The following is a 21,091-nucleotide window of genomic DNA, read 5'->3' as shown; positions in this document are numbered from 1 at the left end:
GAATGGGGGCTTGGGAGACTGTGCAAAAGCACTGGCTTAGCTGTGTTCACAGTTCATGTAATAACACTTCTGCAGAGTTTAGCAGGACCACAGTTAGCCAAACACAGAAGTCTTATGAAGGGAGTTCCTGTATCAGTGCATTGTAAAATCCACACAGATCAGTCCTAATCTATTGAATTTCTGAGGAAATAACGTGCAGAATCAATTACATCCACTGTTTGCCTTGCATTAACCTTTCCACTTCACCTTCTGCCTGTGCTTGTTCTGTAGTCCAGTTGCTTTGGGTCTTTCTCATTTGCAGGCTTGCTAAAGGTACCAAGACATGTCAATTCTTACCTCAAAAAAAGAAAAACAATTTCTTTTTACCTCAGAATCTGTTGCTGAACAACATTCTGGTAAGTAAAAATGCTGACTGAATCTTTGCTTTTATAAATACTTGCACTGAAGAATGCTATCTGATGAAAGTTCAGTCATATCTCCCCCAATGGAGAAAAGAAAGAACGAATTAATTATTTTGAATAAACTTCAGATTAGTGTCTTTGCTTGACAAGAATTTGTCTTGTTTAGTATGCAATATAATCTGATATAGACAACTTTAAACTTTTGCTTGAGAGAAAAAAGCATGGAGAGGTCTTCTAGAGGTAGAGTTGGAGCTGTCACATATACTGGAATTACAATTTCATTTTTAATTCTATAATGAAAAAATATTCCTTTATGCACATATTTATTATAGGTGAACTCTGTATCTCTGAAACGTTTGGAATACTAAGCACTGATTTTCATCAGAGCTGCATTCCAACTACTGATATTAATACTAGATATGCCTCTTTGCCACATTGCTCTCCCTAGCACAAGTTTACATATGCTGTAGGCTGTACAAAGCCATTGTATTTTCCAGGTCTGGGACTGCGAGGCAATGCTTCAACTCTAATTGCTGTTCATTAAATTCAGCTATTTTTCACACAGCTTTGTTTACACAAATACATATCTAGAAGCTATGTTAACTGATGGGCTGGAGGAAGTTTAGACCTCTGGCACACATACTAGTGACTCAAATTTATAAAAAGGTAGCAACAGTTGGTTTTATTGCAGAACCTTCAAATGGAGCATTTTGATGTTAACACTAAGAATAACATTACCTTTTGTTTTTCCCAGAGTAGAAGGAAAGACAAAAAAAATAATAGTGAGAAAATGAGGGTGGTGTCAAACACTGAAGCTTTGCAGCAAAGTTTTTCTTGTACATTTGTATTGTCCTGTTTCTCATTCATGAGGTGGGAATGGCACAGTATGAGACCAGTTATATTAGTCTGTCTGCCCAGCCTTTAGTGAACAGAACAACAGCTGCAAGGCCACTGCAGCATGTAGCATCGTATCTTGAATTACCACAACCACTTGTTTGCTTTGAAACACTGCAATGTATGTTGTAATGGTGCAAATAGCTGAAGGCAATAAAACTTACCAGTTGTTCCAGGTTATGCCATTCCTGCTTGAGCACTGGACGCTCTGGTGTAAGTCAGTTTTGCAATCTTCAGGACTCAGTTTGCCTCAGGGTTGTTGACAAACTAGCCAGATGACAAACTTTGGAACTTGGTGTTACTGATTTTATACTTGATTGCACCAATGATTTCTGGGTCTGAAATTATGACCACATGATGTTGCTGTCTTTCATCTTATGTTCTTGCGTCTTCAAACTGTGGTCAATTTTTATCAATGAAGGTGCAATATAACTTAAGTAACTGATCAGGATTCTGATTCTCTGCATAAATACACTAGCAAGACATTTCAGTAAGATAATGCTAGAGCTAGGGATCAATGCAGCACAAATAGCTGGACAGGCTGTCAAGATGGCTTCTTCTGTTGTTTTGCTTTTTGTCAAACCTCTAAATTGTTGGACTTACTTTGCAAATGCTTATGAAATGCACAGGGAAATGTTTAGCTTCAGCTTGACTGGGGAAAACACTAGAAGCAAAACATAAAGGTATGGAAATGGCTGATTCAGATTGTGAAAATTATGCCAATGAAGAAGAGACTACGCACCCCTGTAAGCAGATCTCATGCTGACATTGAGATCACTGTAGCCTGTGTAAATAAAAGGGGCATATACATTTTTATCACTCGTTCTTTGCTTTTAGCCTGTTTTTAGTTTGTATTTGAGTAAGGTAGTATTAATGGCAGAATGGCTTATCCATTGAAAACTACAGGGTAGCATGTTTCACTTTTCTTTGCTTTTAGATTGTATTGTAGCGGAAGATACTACACTACAGGTCTGTCCTGGTTTCGGCCAGGCTAGAGTTAACTTTCCTTGGGCTGAGAGGGAGCACAGCTGGAGGGCCGGGTCCCAATGGACCCTTGGACCATTCCATGTCATGTGACATCAAAGCCCAGCATATAGGCGGGCGCGTGCTCTCATGGGCTCTGGTCCCTGCTCAGTGAGCAGCTTTTTTACCCATTTTGGACTTCTATCATTAATGTTGGTTTTGCTAGTACCTTTTTTTTATTTAACCTACACATTTCTTCTTTCTTCTATCACTCCCCTATTTCACCAGGGGGGGGACAGGGAGTAAACAACTGGCCATGGGGTGATTTGCTACCGGCTGAGTTCAAACTACAACAAGGTCTCATACTAAAATTCAATTTGCACTTAAACTTTTCACTGAATTACAGATCTTTTGGGGTACAGAATAATTGTACTCTTACCTTATAATTTCATTCAGATGTTTGTTTTCTTCCAGACCAAATTATCTTTAAAAGTAAATAAGTAGTTTAAGATGGTCGTTCAGTTATGATTCTTCATTAACTTCCTCTTTGGGCCCTTGAGTCTACGCATATGTAAGGGTATGCACTCCTGCAAGAGAAGTTAGTTTAGATTGGTGATTACATAGATAATTACATAGGCTCTTGCAAACAATATAGGCACCTGGCTCATTGATACAGTGTTGTAGATCCAGCTGTGTAGTTGTGTGGCTGAACATATTTTGGATACCTTTTTTTGTAATGATGGTGGGTGAAAATTAATTCATATTCCTTATGTTGGTTCTGCAGATATGCAACCTTTCAAACGTGTAGTTTTGAAGAAATAATATGAATTGCTTACTTGTACTTGGTTCAGTTACCCTGATGAGACTAAGAATATCAATTTGTCCCCTAAATTGTTCATTAACTTAACCAACAAAATGCGTTTGGCATACTCACAGAATCACAGAATCATCTAGGTTGGAAAGGACCTTGAAGATCACCTAGTCCAACCATTAACCTAGCACTGACAGTTCCCAACTACACCGTATCCCTAAGCGCTATGTCAACCCAACTCTTAATCACCTCCAGGGATGGGGACTCCACCACCTCCCTGGGCAGCCCATTCCAACGCCTAACAACCCGTTCTGTAAAGAAATGCTTCCTAATATCTAGTCTAAACCTTCCCTGGCACAACTTGAGGCCATTACATCTTGTCCTATGGCTTATTACTTGGTTAAAGAGGCTCATCCCCATCTCTCTGCAACCTCCTTTCAGGTAGTTGTAGAGGGCGATGAGGTCTCCCCTCAGCCTCCTCTTCTCCAGACTAAACAACCCCAGTTCCCTCAGCCGCTCCTCATACAACAGAAGTCTTACTTGGACAATAAGTGATAGGTGCTAAAGACAGAATAGGTAAACACCTTTTTCTCCAGTGCTTTTGTCCTAACCCCCCCCCCTGAAAACTCAGAAATATAACCGTGGAAACTTGTGAGTGGCCAGTGCTGAGAGAATGTTTGCAGATGCTTTTCTAAACTCAAATGAGCCAGATGGTTGTGGATAATTGCAGGAGTGGACTTCAATCTAACATATCTGTTTGTAGGGAGAGCAATGCCTCTTGTCATCCAAAAAAGTTGACACATGAGATCTGAGAGGTCCCCACTGGAGGTACTGAAGGAATAAACACTGCCTTAAGTGCAGACCTCTGACAGTTATGATGTAGATCAAAATAGGTAATTCACACAGAATATGCAATACAAACTTTAAAATAAAGAGGGAAATAATGCAAAACCCCTACAGAAAGATCTTAGCTTAAATACTTAATATACTTAATACACTTAATATACTTAATACTTAATGTACTTAATACTTAAATACCAAAGTTGCTAGTTGGATCTTCTGTTCTCCTGAAACTAATATTTCAGGATGCCTTTGCAGACCTTTTTCATTGTCCCCTCACCTAGGAGGCTGCTGGCCTGTGCAGGTGATTGTAAAATGTCAGTTAGGATTGGCTTGAGGAGAGGAGTGGAAACAGGGTAAGACATACCTTTCAGAATATAAATTACTAAAATTGCCTCTTGGCAAATGCTCCATAAACAGAAGTCTCTTGCCCACTGGAAATTAAATTTTACTAAGAGATCACTTTTTTGTTTTTAATTACAAAAAGGAATGTTATGTCTGTCTTTTATCTTCTAGATAAGATATGTGATCAGATAAGTGATGCTGTTCTAGATGCTCATCTCAGTTTTGATCCAGATGCCAAGGTTGCCTGTGGTAAGTACAATACAGATATAAAAAGAGATTAATGAAGTACAACAAGTAATCCATGTTGATCTAACATTCTGTGATCCAAAATTCTTGCAATAGCTGGCTGACAGTCAACACTTCCACAGTCAATCAAGAGGCCAACTCTGACACACTGACTCAGAGGAGAAGGAAAGGCAGGAAAAAAGCTGCAAAAAATCAACAGAAAAAAGGAAATACATAGTACCCCAATACAAATTAAAAATGCTGAAATGCAAGAAATAGATCAGGGGAAGCCAATGGTATCAGGGAAAACTATGCTTGACAGGTATAATGATAATGAGGAATGTAGGAAAACTAGTGAAAAAGTGAACTGAGAAAACATGTATGTCAAGATGCATTTCTTCATGGAGTAAAAGGTGTTAATAAAACTCAAAATCCAGAAATGCTAAATAGATATTTTCTGTGCCTTTACAGAAGCAGGGTGATGCCCTTGGTTCACAGGAAGTGCACAGTTCATATGAATATGATTTTGATCAAAGTGGCTTGCCTTTCTTCGTGAGACTTTGTTAGGACTACCCTGTATTCTACATGGATGTTGTCACTAGCAACATCGCCTCTTCCAGAGGCTAAGAACATATCATTGAATTGGAATGAGCTGGGTTGCCAAGGGGAATGGGCACAGAAAGGGAACGTCTCTAAAGAGCTCTCCAAATGCAGTTATTTTTTATGTAGAACAAGCCATTGAGACTATAGTTACAGCACAGAGAACTAGCTGCATCCCACAAATACAGTGGTCTAATATGACACTTCATCTGAAGAATCTCATGTGATCCTTGATGCATAGATGTCAGCAGTGCAGAGACATGGGGGAGAGGGTTTAGCATATGTGTTAGACTTGATGAAGTATGTATTTCAGTACTGCAGGAAGTTATGCTTCCAAAACTGCTGAAAAGCTGGAGATGGTAACAGAGAAATGCTGCAAAAATGACAAGGACTGAAAAATGTGTCATGAGAGATGTGAGAAACATGATCAGTTTGTCTTACCAAAAAAAAGACTGAGATGTGACATGATTACGTAGATAAATCCCTGATTTCTGTAATCTGTTGGGAAAAAAACCATATCAAAACTGCTGACTGGAGTCAGAAAACTTGAATATAACATTAAAACATAAGTCTGGAAAAGATAAATTGATTGACCAGACACAAAGTTTGCTAAAAAAGGAGTGGGCTGGAGAACAAAAATGAGTTATGGCACTTAATACAGAATTTATCAGGTGAAAATTAGAATTTCTGTTTAGTTGTGCAGGTCTTACTTTAAAGTTTCAGGAAAAAATCTCAAAGCATTATGTAAGTACTGAGTCTCTGTATAACACTATTTTACAAAACTATGAAATGTAGTTTACCGAGATGATGAAACTAGATTCTGTCTACCAGTAGAAAAATTTATCTGTGGTTCTGAGTTTTATTTGCTGTTTGGACTTTTAGGATCAGCAAGTTTTGCATACAAAGTTCTGAGTTATTATACTGGCACTACCTCATTTCAACAGGTCAGAATTGGTCTCTCTTTGTGCTGCCAACAAACTTGGTAGCAGTAAAGTCAAACAAGAGAATACTGGCTGTAAGTAGCATAAAGCAGAATAATTATTCTACTTCCTCTCTGATTAAGTGAAGCTTTCTTGAAAAAAAGTCCTTCCCAGCATACCCAACAAATGAGAGTCAAGAGAAAAAATTAACTAACCATTAACTAAGACAGTACAAAAGAGAATGTGGAAGTTTCTACCTACTAACGGTGTTCAAAATATTCTTTTGGGGAGACTTAAACACATAAGAAATCACCCCCCAGTGAAGAGCCCAAAACCTTATACAGTAACTTTCTCTTGGGTAGAGCAGATGGGCTCACTTATGACTTGCAGATATAGTGAAGCCTCTGAGCTGTGTTTTCTTTTGGATGAATTAAATTTCAGTCAGGATAGAAAGCAGTCAAAGGTAGGAAGATCAATCTTTCTTATCCTGCTACTAAAAAAGCAGCATCATGCTCTTGCATCACCATCAATCTTTGCTTGGCTGTAAGGGTCTGAGAGAGTTTCTAGGGACTGCTGGTGGTAACTGCAGCATTATTCTTCCATCTCTCTAAGCCCCAGTTGCTCAACTTTGTGTTCTTCTAGAGAGGCTTTCCCTTTTTGTAGTGACCACACTGGAAAAGCTGAGAGCTGTTCTTCTCTGCCTCACACCTGCAATATAAGATCTCTTCCCCCAGCACAGGGTTCACACCACCATACATGCCTCGCACACATAGGTGGTCTGCTAGGGTGCAGCAGACAGGAAGAGCACTGCTGGTCAGTAGAGCGAGGGCACAAGACAGGGGCACAAGACCAAGTATGAAAATAATAGTAGCAGGATACCCTGTACTGTATTGGTATCACTACCTGGGGATGATGTGCTGTATACATTTAGGGCTACTTTATTATTACGGACTCTCACTGTGTCCACAGTGTAATTCAGAGATACCATGCCAGCTAGGATGTAGCTTAATAGTTCAATATAGACTCATTCCTCTGGCAGACAAACAGAGAAAACTTGCTGTGTGCTAAGTTCTCAACTGCTTGTCTGGATTTTCTAAGCTAGCTTAATGTGATGCTGCAGTCCATAGTGGTGCAATTTTATAGCATATTCCTGCCTCTAATACTTAATCTTGAAATCAAGTGAAATTATTCATATGAGATGATGACTGGATCAAAGTGGTGGATGAAATTCAGTGGAAGTTAATGCAAGGGGGAAGGGAGCAATCTTGTCCACGTATATAGAAAGTAAGGTTTGTAGTTCAAGCATTCAGAAGAGAGATTTTGGGGTTGTAATAGACATACGTTTCTGTGAAAAGAGTTGGTGCTCAGTAACAGTAAAAATCCAAGCTGACTGTTAGGACTTGCTGGGAAGGGAATGAATGGTGAACCTGAGAACATCACTAAGTCATATAAATCCATGGTTGCCTGTCTTGAATAATGTGTGCAATCTGTTCCTCCTTCCCCATCCCAAAAAAGACTATAGTAAGTTTGTGTGGCAAGAATAGTAAGTTTCTATGGCAAGAGTGACAAATATGATCGTGCCATAGTGTGTCTTTCAGTGAATAGACTAGGCCTTCTCAGTCTGGAAAAGAGAGGATTGAATGGGGTATGAAATAGAGCTATACAGTTGTAGGCTGTATTGATGTGATTGTGATTGTTTGCTCTATGTTTTAACATAAAATTGAAAAGTTTGGAGCCCAGGTGGATGCTTGAAACAAGCATCAAAATAAAATATAAAATGATTCTGCACAAAATTTGTAATGAAGTTTCATAGCTTCTTACTCTAGGATCCTGTAGATGCTAAAAGTTTTCATGGTTGCCAAGGGCAACTGTGTGAATTACTGTAACAAAAATCTATCAAAAACTGGTAAAGCCATCTGTTAATAAATGATGTCACTTTGGCTTCAGGAAGACCCTGAGCTGAAATTGTTGGAGTCCAGGGAAGTATTTGGAAAAATACTACTATATATTTGAGCTGTTCTTATATACTTTTGCTGCTGGCCGCTGTGGAGATACGATAACTGGGTAAGATGGACACTGTCATAGTTGAAAGTATTAACACAGTAATGATTTGACAGGAATTTTAGATTTATTAATAAATAACAGCAATTGATCATTTCCAACTAATTTAGAAGATGTTATAAAAATAGCGACTTATTAACAGATTCTAGGATGACAAGATTCACACTAACTTACTTCATGGTATCTTTATTTATACATATGTACATGCACATACACAAACACAAAACGTACAAACACACATACAGAAACAGAAGTATTTGGATCCAGTAGAATGAACACAAAACGTACAAACACACAGAGATAAAAGTATTCAGATCCAGTAGAATAAAGTATGTACCCACACACCAGTAAGCAGAGAAAGAGTGGGTGAAAGAGAAGCTAGCTCAAAGTAAAATTTCCCTCCTCTCAAATTTAGAGTAAATACTCACGATGCCTTGGCATTCCTCAACGGGCCATAATTGAGACTTGAGCGGGTTGACTTTGCCCTGGCCTTCGGTCAGCTCTGGCAGCAGACGACACCTTAAGGGTTTGGGTACCTGAGAGGCGTCCCAGCTCAGGGGAGATGCTGGTCACAGGCCTGCTGCGATCCAGGAGAGCTCAAAGGGTCTCCCTTGTGGTCGCCGTTTATAGGGTCCAAGACTTTTGTCAGATACCTTTTACTCACACCCAGCTCAAAGTATTCTGGTGCCTTCCAGCAGTTGCACAAGAACTTGATGAATGTGCAACTCTGTTATTGTTCCCATCTGACTGCATCCCAGGCACAGGTGTGCCAGGAGCAACTGGAAGGGGCAGGAGCCAGGGTCCTTAAGGGGGCCTTAACATTAGCAGTCCTTATCTCCAGAGATTGGTGTATAGATGGGGAAAGTGGGTTGAATCACACCTAGCACCAAGCAGCCCAACAAGGATGGGCGGGGAGGGGTAAGAATTGCACCACCACAAAGACACACACACACACCCCCCCATGCAGGCATTTTAATGTTCATATTAGCTGAAGAGTGGTTGCACACAGACCTACATTTATGCTATGGCTTTACACTAGTTTCCCCTGTGACTAATCCTTTGTTCATAGAACCATCCTCAGGATCTCCCTGTGTAACTGTAAAATAGTAGCTGTAAATTTCTGATGTTTCATCTTTTTTCTACAGAGTGTGTGGCAAAAACTGGTATGATTTTGCTTTGTGGAGAAAGCACATCCTAGGCTATAGTAGATTACCAACAAATTGTAAGAGACCCATAAGAAGATAGGGTATGATGACTCTTCCAAAGGTGAGTGAGATCCTTCTTGTGTTCATTGTTGTGTCTGTTCTGCATGTGGCTCAAGTTATGCTTTTATGACCTTCTAGAAAATAGAATGAAATGTGTGCCAGGCCTAGGAGAAAACTGCATAGATGTTGATATGCATTTTTCAGTGTCTGGTACTGAAGAAGCTATTTTAAGGTGGCATACCTGTAACAGACTTATTCTTGAAAGTGCCAGGTGCATCTTGCTTCTCTGATGCAGAAGAACTAGTGTTTGCACAAATGTCAGAAGGTGGTTATATCTGCACATTTGTACAGTGAAAGCTTTAACACTGATGTTCCTTGTCCTTGAGGTGCATAAACCTGTGACACTTGATGTTCACACACAAGGGAATTCTTTATGTATTCTTAACATATTTCCCAAAGTAGCATCCTTTCAGCAGTTGAACCCCTTACATGACTATTCCCCTTCAATCTTCCCTTTTCGCACATGATATATACAGCTTTTCTCTAATTCTATTGAACCCTAGAACCTACTACAAGAAAAACTGAATACCTGTTTCTGGTAACATTTTCCACACTCCTCTCCCAGCTCAATACCTAAATGGTTTGAACCCTAGTCATCAAAAGCAATGTAACAAGCTTTGGTGGAGCAGCTTGTAGGATTACACTTATCCTCTCAGTTTCAAGAGCTCAAGTTTGAACTTATACCACTAACTTGCCCATGTCCTGAAACTTACATAAATGTGCTGATTGTCTGCTTCTATTAGCAATACAAATTGTAGTATAAGAAGCTTACATGCTTAGAGTTCTAAAAGTTTTAGCCAAGATAATTAGATAATCCCTAAAATCTTCTCTAGCAATTTGTGAATTCTCAAGAATGTATGACCTAACTTTACAAAACTCCCTTCACTAGGACTGGACTATAAAACTTGTACAGTTTTAGTGGCCTTAGAACAACAGTGTAAAGAGATCAAGCATGCTGTGTCCCATGGCAAGAGCAACGATGACGTTGGAGCAGGGGATCAGGTAATGTAAATTAATTACAGGCACTCACTCAAATTAAGGTTATGTACAAGCAGTTAGAATTGCGTTGGACTGGAGCCTTTCCTTAAAACCTATTGTGCAAAGTGTAAGAATTAGCAGCTAACACTGTGCATGCACTCTTAATCACCAGAAGTGCAAAAAAGTAAGGTGGCCTCCAGTAGTTTCAGTGAAAGTGGCTTTTCTCATATCCAGTGGCCTTACTGTATAGAGCTACAATTAAGCTTTTTGTCAGTCTTTCAAGTCCTTTGGGTAGCCTGGTTTACTTCTTAGGCATCAAATGCTGTGTTTAGTTGTCATGTGTGGGGAGAAGATTGAGCAGTCTTTACGAGCTTTATGTCTATTAAGCCTTTGCAATGGATTCTTATGGATGCTTAAGGCAGAGTCATTCTTGGGAACCAGACCCTGCTGGGCTCTGATTCTTGTGCATGCAGATATGTAAACGTTGTTTCAGGCTGGTTATATGTCAAAGTGTATTCACGCTGTATGTTACTGCAGTGTCTTTCTAGGCTTGGGTGGTTTTAAAGTATTATGTGGCAAAGACAGTGCAGAAATGGAAAGAGGACATGGAAATGAGTGGCTTATTTCCCCTTTTTTTAATTCAGTTTCCTGTTTCTCAATGCAGGGTTTGATCTTTGGCTATGCCACTGATGAAACTGAGGAATGTATGCCCTTAACAGTCCTCCTGGTGCACAAACTGACTGCAAGCAGAAAGACTCTGAAATGGAATGGAACATGGCCCTGGCTTAGACCAGGTAGGAAAACACAGGTTAGTAATGTAGACGCATAAACTGTAATGATGAGAAACAATAGAAATCATTTACCTTGTCTGGTACTAAATCAGAATTCATCAATGGTGCTGTTATTTTCATGTTCCAAGGTGGTGTGAGTTTCACACATTTGTCTTGGTATTGGCTGGGATAGAGTTAATTTTCTTGAACTGGGAGGGAGCACAGCCAGAGCACCTGACCTGGATTTTGGCTAAGATAGAGTTAACTTTTCTTGAGCGGGAAGGGGGCACAGCCGTAGTGCCGGGACTAGATTGGCCATTGGAGTATTCCATATCATGTGATGTTATGCCCAGTATATAAAGGAGGTGGGTTCTCTCTTGCTTCTGGTCTTCAGTGGTGGGATCTTCATTCATTCTGTAAGGATCGCTGGCCGGGAGCGGGCTGGGTATCGGTTGGTGAGTAGTGAGCAATCGCATTGTGCATTACCTGTTTGTACTTTCCATTATTATTGTTTTGTTTCATTACAATCACTAAATTTTTTTTTTTAACCTACGTTCCTCCAGTCTTCTCCCCCATTCACCGGGCAAGGGAAGGGTGAGCAACCAGCTACGTGGTGTTTGGCTGCCGGTCGAGTTCAAACCATGACAGTAGCACACATGCTTTGTTTAAACTGTTCTATCAGTGTCTTAGCAGGTTTCTTCAAAATAACACTTGTATTTTGCTTCTTTTCCCCTGGAGTTTAAGAAGATTAACAAATTACTGATGATCAGCTGTTTTTATTTCTGAATAAATACCAGCATTCCAGAAGCATGGACTGGGATAGTGCTATGGTTTCTCAGTTAAAACAGAGCCGTTCTTGATTCAAACCTCATGTATACTGTATTTGATCAGTCATCATAGCCACTGACAGCTGAGTTGCCGAGCTGAGTGGATGAGTCACTGAGCCTACTGTAAGAATGGTGCACTTTGGCGGTCTCAAAGGCAGTAAGTTCTCTGTCCTCCAGGTGTGATATCTGCAGGAGAGGAAACGAAAGCCATACATGTGACATTTCCAAGACAGCAAGGTGTTGCTTAGTGGGGATAAATTGCATTTATACTGCTGCTGTTGTTGCAGTGCTACATGGATTGTGTCCCTGCCTTTTGTCAGCAGTGCCTAGAACATGTGAATAGACTGATTTCTTTATGATGTATCTATCCAAGCATTTTTAAAGGGTGGGCAAATTGAGAGGACTTCTTAGTCTATAAGAAAACCTATGCTAAGGATGGAGCAATGCCAGTATATATTTGCATGTGTATAAAAGCCATGCAATAAGTAGCAAAGGATACAGCCTATCATATGATCTACATCTGCTCATTTTAGCAGGGTCCTCCAAAAGTTATTTTGGCTTAACTTTCATGATTTGCTATTTGAAGTTTAACATGCCAAACCGTGAATGATTTTAGCATGTGCCAGTAAAATCATAGGCTTCTGTAGCTTTCTTGTTATTTTGCTTCTCTGTGGTGATACATGTGATATCCTTTAGTTAACTCTTTTGGTAGTGGTATTTCAGCACTTTCTGTATTTAGTTTTTTCTTACAGTGATTTTAATCATTTGCAACAATCCATCATTTTTCATCCCATTTCCCTTCATCTGTTTATTTTTTTCTGCAGAAAATAACTGTGAGGATCATTTTCAGTTTTCAAACTGGTACTTTAGGCCTTGAGTGTTCACTGTCCTTTTTTTTTCCTCTTTAGGTCACAGTGTAATACAAGGAGAGTAACGGCACAGTGGAGCCCATCCAAGTGTACACACTTGTGATTTCTGTACATCATGCTCTCAACATACCTCTACAACAAATACAGAAGGAGCTAATGGAGAAAGTTGTTAAAGAAGTCATTCCAGAGAAGTATGTTGATGAGGGCACGATCTATCATCTCCTTCCAAGTGAAAAGTTTGTAGAAGGTGGTCCCAAAGTATGGTACTTTGAAAGAGGACAGTCTATACAGACTTGGATTCTACTTTGCCAAATGCTTCTAAATGTTATCTTAAACAAAAGTGCAATGAACTGGTATACCTTTAACCAAGAAAGTCTATATATTTTAAAGGAAGCTTCAGTCATTTCTTCTGGATTCTTCCTACTGGACAGCCAGCATCTAAACTGAAGCTGTACCTGCTTGGACAGCCAAAGGTACAGATCCTTGGATCTTTGTCTTGCTTCCAGAAAGTATTTTAAATGACCAAAAGCCAGCCCTTAAGTTATATGCTAAAATGCCTGACTGGAAGTATCCCTTCACAGTAAAAATCAAAACCAGAAATAACAACAGATCTGATCTCCTACACTGAAATTATTCAAAAAGCTGAACAAACTTCAAGGGAGAACTTAATGTATTGAGTCTCAATAGTCTTTAGAATTTGACATGTGTGCTACTTTCCAGATGCTGGTACCAGGTAAGCAGGTAATCACTGTGAAAATGTAAAAAGTTTTGTTACACAAAACTGTCTAGTTTGTATAAAGAGTTCAATGAAGGATTAAAACTACAGACTGTGCTTATGATCACGCTGGGATGATGTAGGGATACCACCTTCGCTGAGGAATAAATGTGAGCTTTACTCCCATATTATGTATTTGGGGATTTAAAATTAGTGAATTAATGCAGTTTCTCAACACTCTGAAATTCATTTATCAGTTTGGAGTCACCAGCTTTGCTAATCTGACAGAAAGGCAGTTATTCTCTGTTGGTTGAGTAAGTTGGATCAGCCCACTAAGTTGTAGGAGGCAGACAAAAGTCCATGCAAGAGGGTGAGACTCTATTATTGGGATCACAGGCAGGCAGAAAGAAGGAGGAAGTACCAAGTGGTCCTTGTGCCACTAGTGGATCATAAACATCAACTCAGCTAGAATTTCTCAGTACTCTTGTGCTGGCAGCACTGAGCTGCAGCTCTATGAAGCCCCCACTTCCTCTTTAGTATGTATATCTAAGTGAAGGTTGTTAACCTTTTAGGTTATATATGATTTGTTTTTCAGGAAGGCTTTTGTGTCTCTAAATTCTTGGCCTCCAAGTGTTATTGAGTGAAGTCATTGGACAGTAATCCAGAGATAGTACTTCATGATTGCTGATTTGAAGAGAGCACACTTTTTGTGATGTTTATAGTTGTGCCACATTCTTATTATTCAAAAGTGGCTGCAGCACAGATGGCATAGTACATCTCTGAAAAAATACTCCAATCATGTAGACCTCATTCATTAAACACATTGCATGTGAAGGCAAACACAGTGAACAATGAATCTTATCTGCGGCAAATACAAAACAAAGCTGTACCCAATAACCTAGTATGGGATTGGGTAAACTGTTTTGTCTCATGAATGTATTCAATTGTTTGTCCTGCAGAGTGATCCTGGACTGACTGGCAGGAAGATCATTGGTACCTATGGAGGCTGGGGATCCCATAGCGGAGGTGCATTCTCTGGAGAAGATCCCTCCGAAGTTGATTGTTCTGCAGCATATGCAGCTCAGTGGATTACAAAATCTTTGGTGAAAGCTGATCTCTGTAAAAGAGTATTAACCCAGGTAAGAGCAACCATGAAAGTAAGCCACCATAACAGAAATTCTGTCTTATGTGTGCTCACCCCCACAGAATACATGCTACCATCACAGCCCCACTCCAGTTTCAGAAAAGCATTTCTCATACTAGAATGGGGCTTCAGGAAGTTCCTCTTGGGTGTCTGTTATTAAGGAGTGCTATGAGGGAAGCCAGAGACACAGGCTAGGATGGTCCTGAAACAAAGAGTGTGTTCTCAATAGTATTCTTTTTCCAACTCTGTTGTGATCCCTGCTCTAGGTACTTCTTTGCATCATCCTTGCTTTTACTTCCAGCAACTCCACCCAGGGCTGAACAGCATATTACAAACAGTTATGTTAGCAGTGTCTAGATGTAGTTGTGCAACCTACTGTACTATATGGTCATATTAGTTGTAACTTAATCCATTTTAAGCTATATTTGAAATTACCTTAAAGTTACCATGAGTTCTCTACTTTGTGTTCCTAGTATAGTGTGACTAAAAGCAAAATTCAGTTGTTTTTAATAAAAAAACAACTTTAATCAGTATTATATGCTCAGAAAAAATGCACTTCCTTCCTTACCCTTGAATTTTTGGGACGAGTAAGACTAAGAAGTCGAAAGAGGTGTTTTATTGACCCCTAGACAGTTTCACTATTAAACATGAACCCAATGAGAATGCTAAACAGTTGAGGTTTGTCAGGCAGTTTACAATGCTAGTTTATACATATACTTATTCTGAGTAGCTGCTATGTAATAACTTTAACCCAGTACAACGAATTACTACAGTAAAAAGTAGCAGTGATCTGGCTGATGTTTTGCTGCAGAGATGTGTTTAAAATCTTTCTCTTTCTCTGTGGACCAGAGGAGGGGCCCACTGGATGTGGTTACGGTCAATGACATAGTATCCAGACATAACAGTTAGGAACAAGACCCCTTCCTTTAGGTATTGTGCATGTGTTTGATACCTGATCAAACTTCAGAGTTTGGAGTTCATCAAGGGAAGGGGATATTGGGAATAAGCCAAGCACAAATAGTGATAGTTAGCAAATTGCTGATAATTTTCTTTCTGAGGGGATAGAAGACAAACTTCTGATTTCTTGGTATGCACATTTTGAGTGGCATTTCTGAACACATACATCATTGTATTTATTCCAGTAATTTCCAGATACCCTCTTTAAATACCTGAGCCTGACGTCTAGACAAGGCAAGATTGATTTTGTTAACAGCAAGCTATGGAGATGTCAGATACCAGCAGTGAAGGTAAAATGGGAGGAGAGAGGAGGATGGGAGAGCAGAAAAGCAAATATCCTGTGAAGTCATAGAAGGCTGGATTAAAGATTAACAAAAGCAAAAATGTATCAAGTGGAAATGCAAAAGTGTTTTCAGCCCATTGGTGTCTGTGTGCTACACTAAGACCTTGCCATCCTTCACTGAGGCTGACAGTTGAGCTGGCTCTGCTATGGATATTATTTCCATGCTAACCACCTTTTCACACTGAAAGGGCAAAATGGATAATGGAGGGAACTGCAGACTAATTAGCTGTATATTATGACAAATACCATGTAGGCTTTATTTAGTGCAATATAGAATTTTCAGCTTACTGGTTAATGAAAAAGAGGCTTAGCATTATCTCAAAATTAGCTAAGGGGAAGGTAGTTATGATTAGGGCAGTTTCTAACAAAAATAAATTCTTGGTTACTAAGAAGTATATAGATAGAACTGAGACATTGGACTATTACTTCTTGAAATCTGTAGAAAGCAGACACAAGGGGAAAGATGAGTGAAAGCCACAGAAGGTTAGTGTTGCTTAGTGACATTCGGGCAAAATGTATTTTCATCCAAACACACCATGATGGAAGAAAATTAAGTGTATGTTAGCCTGTACTGCAGCAGGACTGTATTTTGAAAAAGCACTGAATGATAAAAGCAAACCCATCTCAGGAGAACCCATCAGTGCTGTGCTGTGCAGTGCTGTGTTGAGAAGAAGCTAATGTGATTCTTGCCTGAAAGAAATGAGTTATAGAGCTCCTCTGTCCTCCTTTGAATTAAGTGAAATTACAGGGAACACTTCCTGGGTTACTTTGTCTACTTTTGATAGCTGTGTTTCAAAAAGTACATGGAAATATTGGATGAAGTTCCAGGGAGTGCATGGAAATAACTCATTCTGGGAAAACAAGTCTGTGAGTGTTTTAGGAACATGGAGCTTTTTGTCATCTTGTCCTACATATCTTTTCTCTGCCGCAGCAAAAAAACCCCAGAAATATTTGTAGATCTCGGTCTCCAGTATCAAAGGCATGAAATCCTTGTGTCTTGCTGAGGCTGAAGAATGACAGTATCTGAGGATGATTAGAAAGTACTTCTGCTTTTCAGCAATGTCACTTAGGTCTCATATCTGACCAGGCTGAGCTTTCTCTGAGGAAAACAGATAATTTTCTAACATAAAGGACAAATAGCAAAAACATATCTCCTAGCTTTCTTTATGAAGAAAAGGTGTGTGTAAAACACATCTGATACATAAGATAAGTCTTTCCTTTCTTTTAAGCAAAAAGTAGGAAGGACTGTTTAACTGTGTTTGGGTTGTATGCATGTGTTCTACAGCTATCATGTGCTATTGGTCTGAGTCTTCCTCTTGCAATCTCAGTGTTTCATTACGGAATGTCAGAAGATCTGAATAAAAACTGCTTGAGATTGTGTGGAAAAACTTTGATCTATGCTTTGGAGCTATCATAAGGTTTGTGTGCTATTACTATTTACTGAAGGAAATCTATTTTTATTGCTCTAAAGTTTCTGGCTCTCAACCTCATGAAAGTCACCTTCATAAATCTATAATTGCTGTCATTTCTGTTCTTCCATCACCCATGCACCCAGTACAACATACAAGGACCAGTTGATGAATCTGGTCACAAAATGTACTGAATAAGTAAGACTGGCCTAAATTATACCATGTTATATCTCCCAGTAACCCTGGTAGTGTGCTGCATTGCAGTTTATTAGGCAGTTGGTGGTAGTGTGCTTGGTAAAGCAGAATTAAAATTTAACATTAGATGTAGTTAGGCTTTCCAGTCTGTTTACAGGGTGTGTAAGGCTCCCAGTCTGTGCCTTATCTGGAAGGCACCAGAAATATTGGCTCTTTCTGAAAGAAGTAGCAGGGTAAGTATGGTCTCCCTGCCTTTGGTCTTGAGGTGGCAACAACTTGTGAGACAGCTGCCATGAGATGGAAGGGTTCTGGTGCCCTCGCTTCACAAGCAATCCCACTAAAATGAGTGGAATGTTATGTGCTGTAATTTGCCCTTGGTCATGCACAGAAGCTGACTGGCACACAATAGTGGCAATATGGTGTTTGCTGTTGCTGTTCTGGGGATATTGGCTATTAGCCCAGAAGAGAAAACACCCTTAAGTGACTAGCTTCTCATGAAGTGTAAGTGTAACCTACCTCCTACATCAGAAAAACTGAACACTGAGAGCCTGTCTCTAGTTGTCAGGCAGTCTTGTGCAGCCTGTTTGAAGTCAACTAAACTTAATTAAAAAGGAATCCAGGTTTCTTAAATGCTCTCTTAAGATTTGGTAAGACACTGAAATATTGTATGCATTTAAAAAACAGAACAAGAATAAAAATAGTGCCACAAGATGAGCTGTCTTGAAGTAAAAATTCAGTTGTAATCAGAAGCATTGTTGAGGCTACACACAGTCAGAGAGGACAAGAAAACCCAAACCTACTTACATTGCTTCCTGCAGCCAACCCAGCTATATTCCTTTCTGGTATATTTCCAGACCTGAAAAAACAGGTCTTCTAGACAAACATAATCCTTACACTTAAAGAAGTATGGGAATTACCCTTTCCTTTGAGAGAGGAAAGGACTGGAGGAAAGAAGCAGATCAGCATCTGTCCTTATCAGCAGTTACCCATCTACATTCCAGGGAACTGTAATCTGACCTTAGCATTTTTTCCTTCTTTTTCGCCTTTTCATGACTAACTCATTTAATTTTTTATGTGGACTTCTAGGAGGTAGAGCTTCTTGCCTATTTGGAGTACAGCTTCCTAAAACCTAATGGTACAGGCTATCTTCTCAGTCCTGAAGAACCTTCAGATCTCTTGGCTGATTTTCATCAAACTTGGCAGGCTGGACTTCTTAAAAGTTTCATGAAGTATGCAACTAATGGACAGAAACACTATCTCTTTCCTCTTTTAAAGGAGCAGCCACACTGAGTTCACCCCTTATTAAACTTTGTGAAATTGACATGGGAGCTCAAGCCTTAGAGATATATCAGCAAGAACTTGACTCTATGCACAGAGGAACCGCTTTGTCACTTTGAGCAATGAAGGTTTTAAAACCTCTGTTCTGAAATGCCAAAACATACATGTTAGCTATCTCATTATTCGAGGAAAATGCTTTTAAAGATTCAGTTCTCTTAAATCCAGAGCTATTACTATCATGCTAGACTCTGTATTTCAGAGGAATCTTGAGTATATTTGACTCTGAGGGGAGAAATGTCAACATGTTAGTGAATAGGAAGTCTCTTTTTTTCCTTAAAAAAGGAAAGACATTTCTGACAAGCTATATCAACGTTTTGGTGGTGCAGCCAGCAAACTTCTGAACTCCTTTTCAGAATGTTTCCCAAACACATATGCTGAGAGTAGAGCTGACATATTTTTAATAGTCTGAGATAATGTGAGGTGTTATGGCAACTTCTATTGCTAGGTAATGTTTTCCAAGTGTTACCAGTTCACAAGTATAATCAAAACTCTTCTTTGCCTTTGTCATTATGGCAGCTCATCACCATCAGAGTGGTGGTTCCCAGACACTTTCCTTGATTTGGTGCGCTCAAATATGCTGCATTTTTAAAATACTTTATCATAGCCCTGGAAGTGGTGAAGGCAGTAAGAAGGGAAGAAAGCAGGCAAAAACATGAGCATTGTTTAGCAAGTATTTCCTTGTTAAACATTACCTCACAATTTTTAAAATCCTGTAAGTGGTGCTGGCTATCCATTCTAATCAACTATGCACCAAAGTAGTTCATGATGTTTTACTTTTCATTTAGTCAGCACTCACATTTTTGTGGCTTTCCTATTAGGGTCAAGTACAAATGACTGTAGTAGCCATTGGAGCATGTGATCGTGTTGCACAAAATATCAGTTGAAGCAAGACTTAGTTGCTGCACATCATATATGACCCCATAAGTGTGAGAATGTGTAATCTCTTCACCATCTGAAATGTATTCATTATCCTGTTAGTATTTGTGCTTCTTTCCTTACTTTGTTGTTCCTCCACTGATTTTCTCTCCAGCAGCTTATGATATGAATCATCTATTTTAAACGTGCTTTCAAAGATAATCGAACAACATAATACCAAATAGATGAAAGCGCAAGTAGAAGAAAATGTTTCAGGCCTTTCATGAAATTAAGAGAAATTTCTGTGTAGATACCTGTGGCTAATCATTTAGCACAGCTGCAATCTGCTATATTATACAGGCTAAAAAGCACCTTCATTATTCTAATTGGTCATAATCAGTGTTAAGCCTATTCTAAACAGTGACTTTGCATCTATATAAGGAGTTAAACCTCACAGTTACTCAGTCTACTAGATCATCTTTGGCTGCTTCTTTTGAGATCATCACTGTCTTTCTGGCACAGTATCATTAGAAAATATTCTATATTACACTTGCAATAACAGAAAACACACTGATGGTTGCACAGGTGTAGCTGAACTTTATTCCAGTTGTAATGTTTCTGCAACGTAATGCTTATAAACTAACTGCATACCTCCGATACATTTGAAGAAAGCTGACTGTTTCTTGTCACTTTAAATTGAAACCATCCACTCACTACCTTTCCTGCTATAAATCTGGCTGATTGGCCAAGGAAACAACACCTAGGTTTTATTGTCTTTCAGGGATAATATTGATTATTACTGATGTGTCTAAATCATAATATATGTTGGAATAGAGTTAAGTGTAAGATTTGGGGTTTTTTTCTTTTCATTAAAGGAGATGGATTTGAAGAGGCCAGGCCAATCTATCAAAAATCAGCATGCTATGGGCACTTTGGGAGAGAAGAATATACATGGGAAATACCCAAAAAGCTTCTGTATTAAGCTTTTCAGAATGTTTCATGTAATTGACAGATGATTTAATAATCAGGTAAAATTTCAAGCTGTTCAGGAAAAGACTGTATCTACTCTTTTTTTAAATGACATTCAGTAGTTAATAGATTTACTGAAAATTACTTGTATTTAACTTCTAACTTTCACAGTGGCCTTACACTTTGAATGCATGATGCTCTATCTAATATACTCTTCAGCTTTGTCTTTGATAACATGTGAGCAATTGAGGCCTTTGGCTGTGACCAGATATTAAATGCACACATGGTTGTGGAAGTTGAAGTCACTCCTGTTCTGCTAGAGAAGTCCACTACTGCTTGCCCAGTTAACTTTGTACTGAAGTGGATGAAGTTGGTGAGGTAACTTCCAACAGCTCCC

General features: G+C 39.2%; 1 pseudogene; it reads left to right on the top strand.

Moving 5' to 3' along the window:
* Positions 1-322: 322 nt before the first annotated feature.
* Positions 323-21,091, top strand: LOC141937596 (S-adenosylmethionine synthase-like; annotated as a pseudogene).

The sequence above is a fragment of the Strix uralensis genome, chromosome Z, assembly GCF_047716275.1.
Source record: "Strix uralensis isolate ZFMK-TIS-50842 chromosome Z, bStrUra1, whole genome shotgun sequence".
Taxonomy (NCBI): domain Eukaryota; kingdom Metazoa; phylum Chordata; class Aves; order Strigiformes; family Strigidae; genus Strix; species Strix uralensis.
The sequence above is the reverse complement of the archived record's forward strand: the minus strand, read 5'-3'. Positions and strand labels throughout refer to the sequence as shown.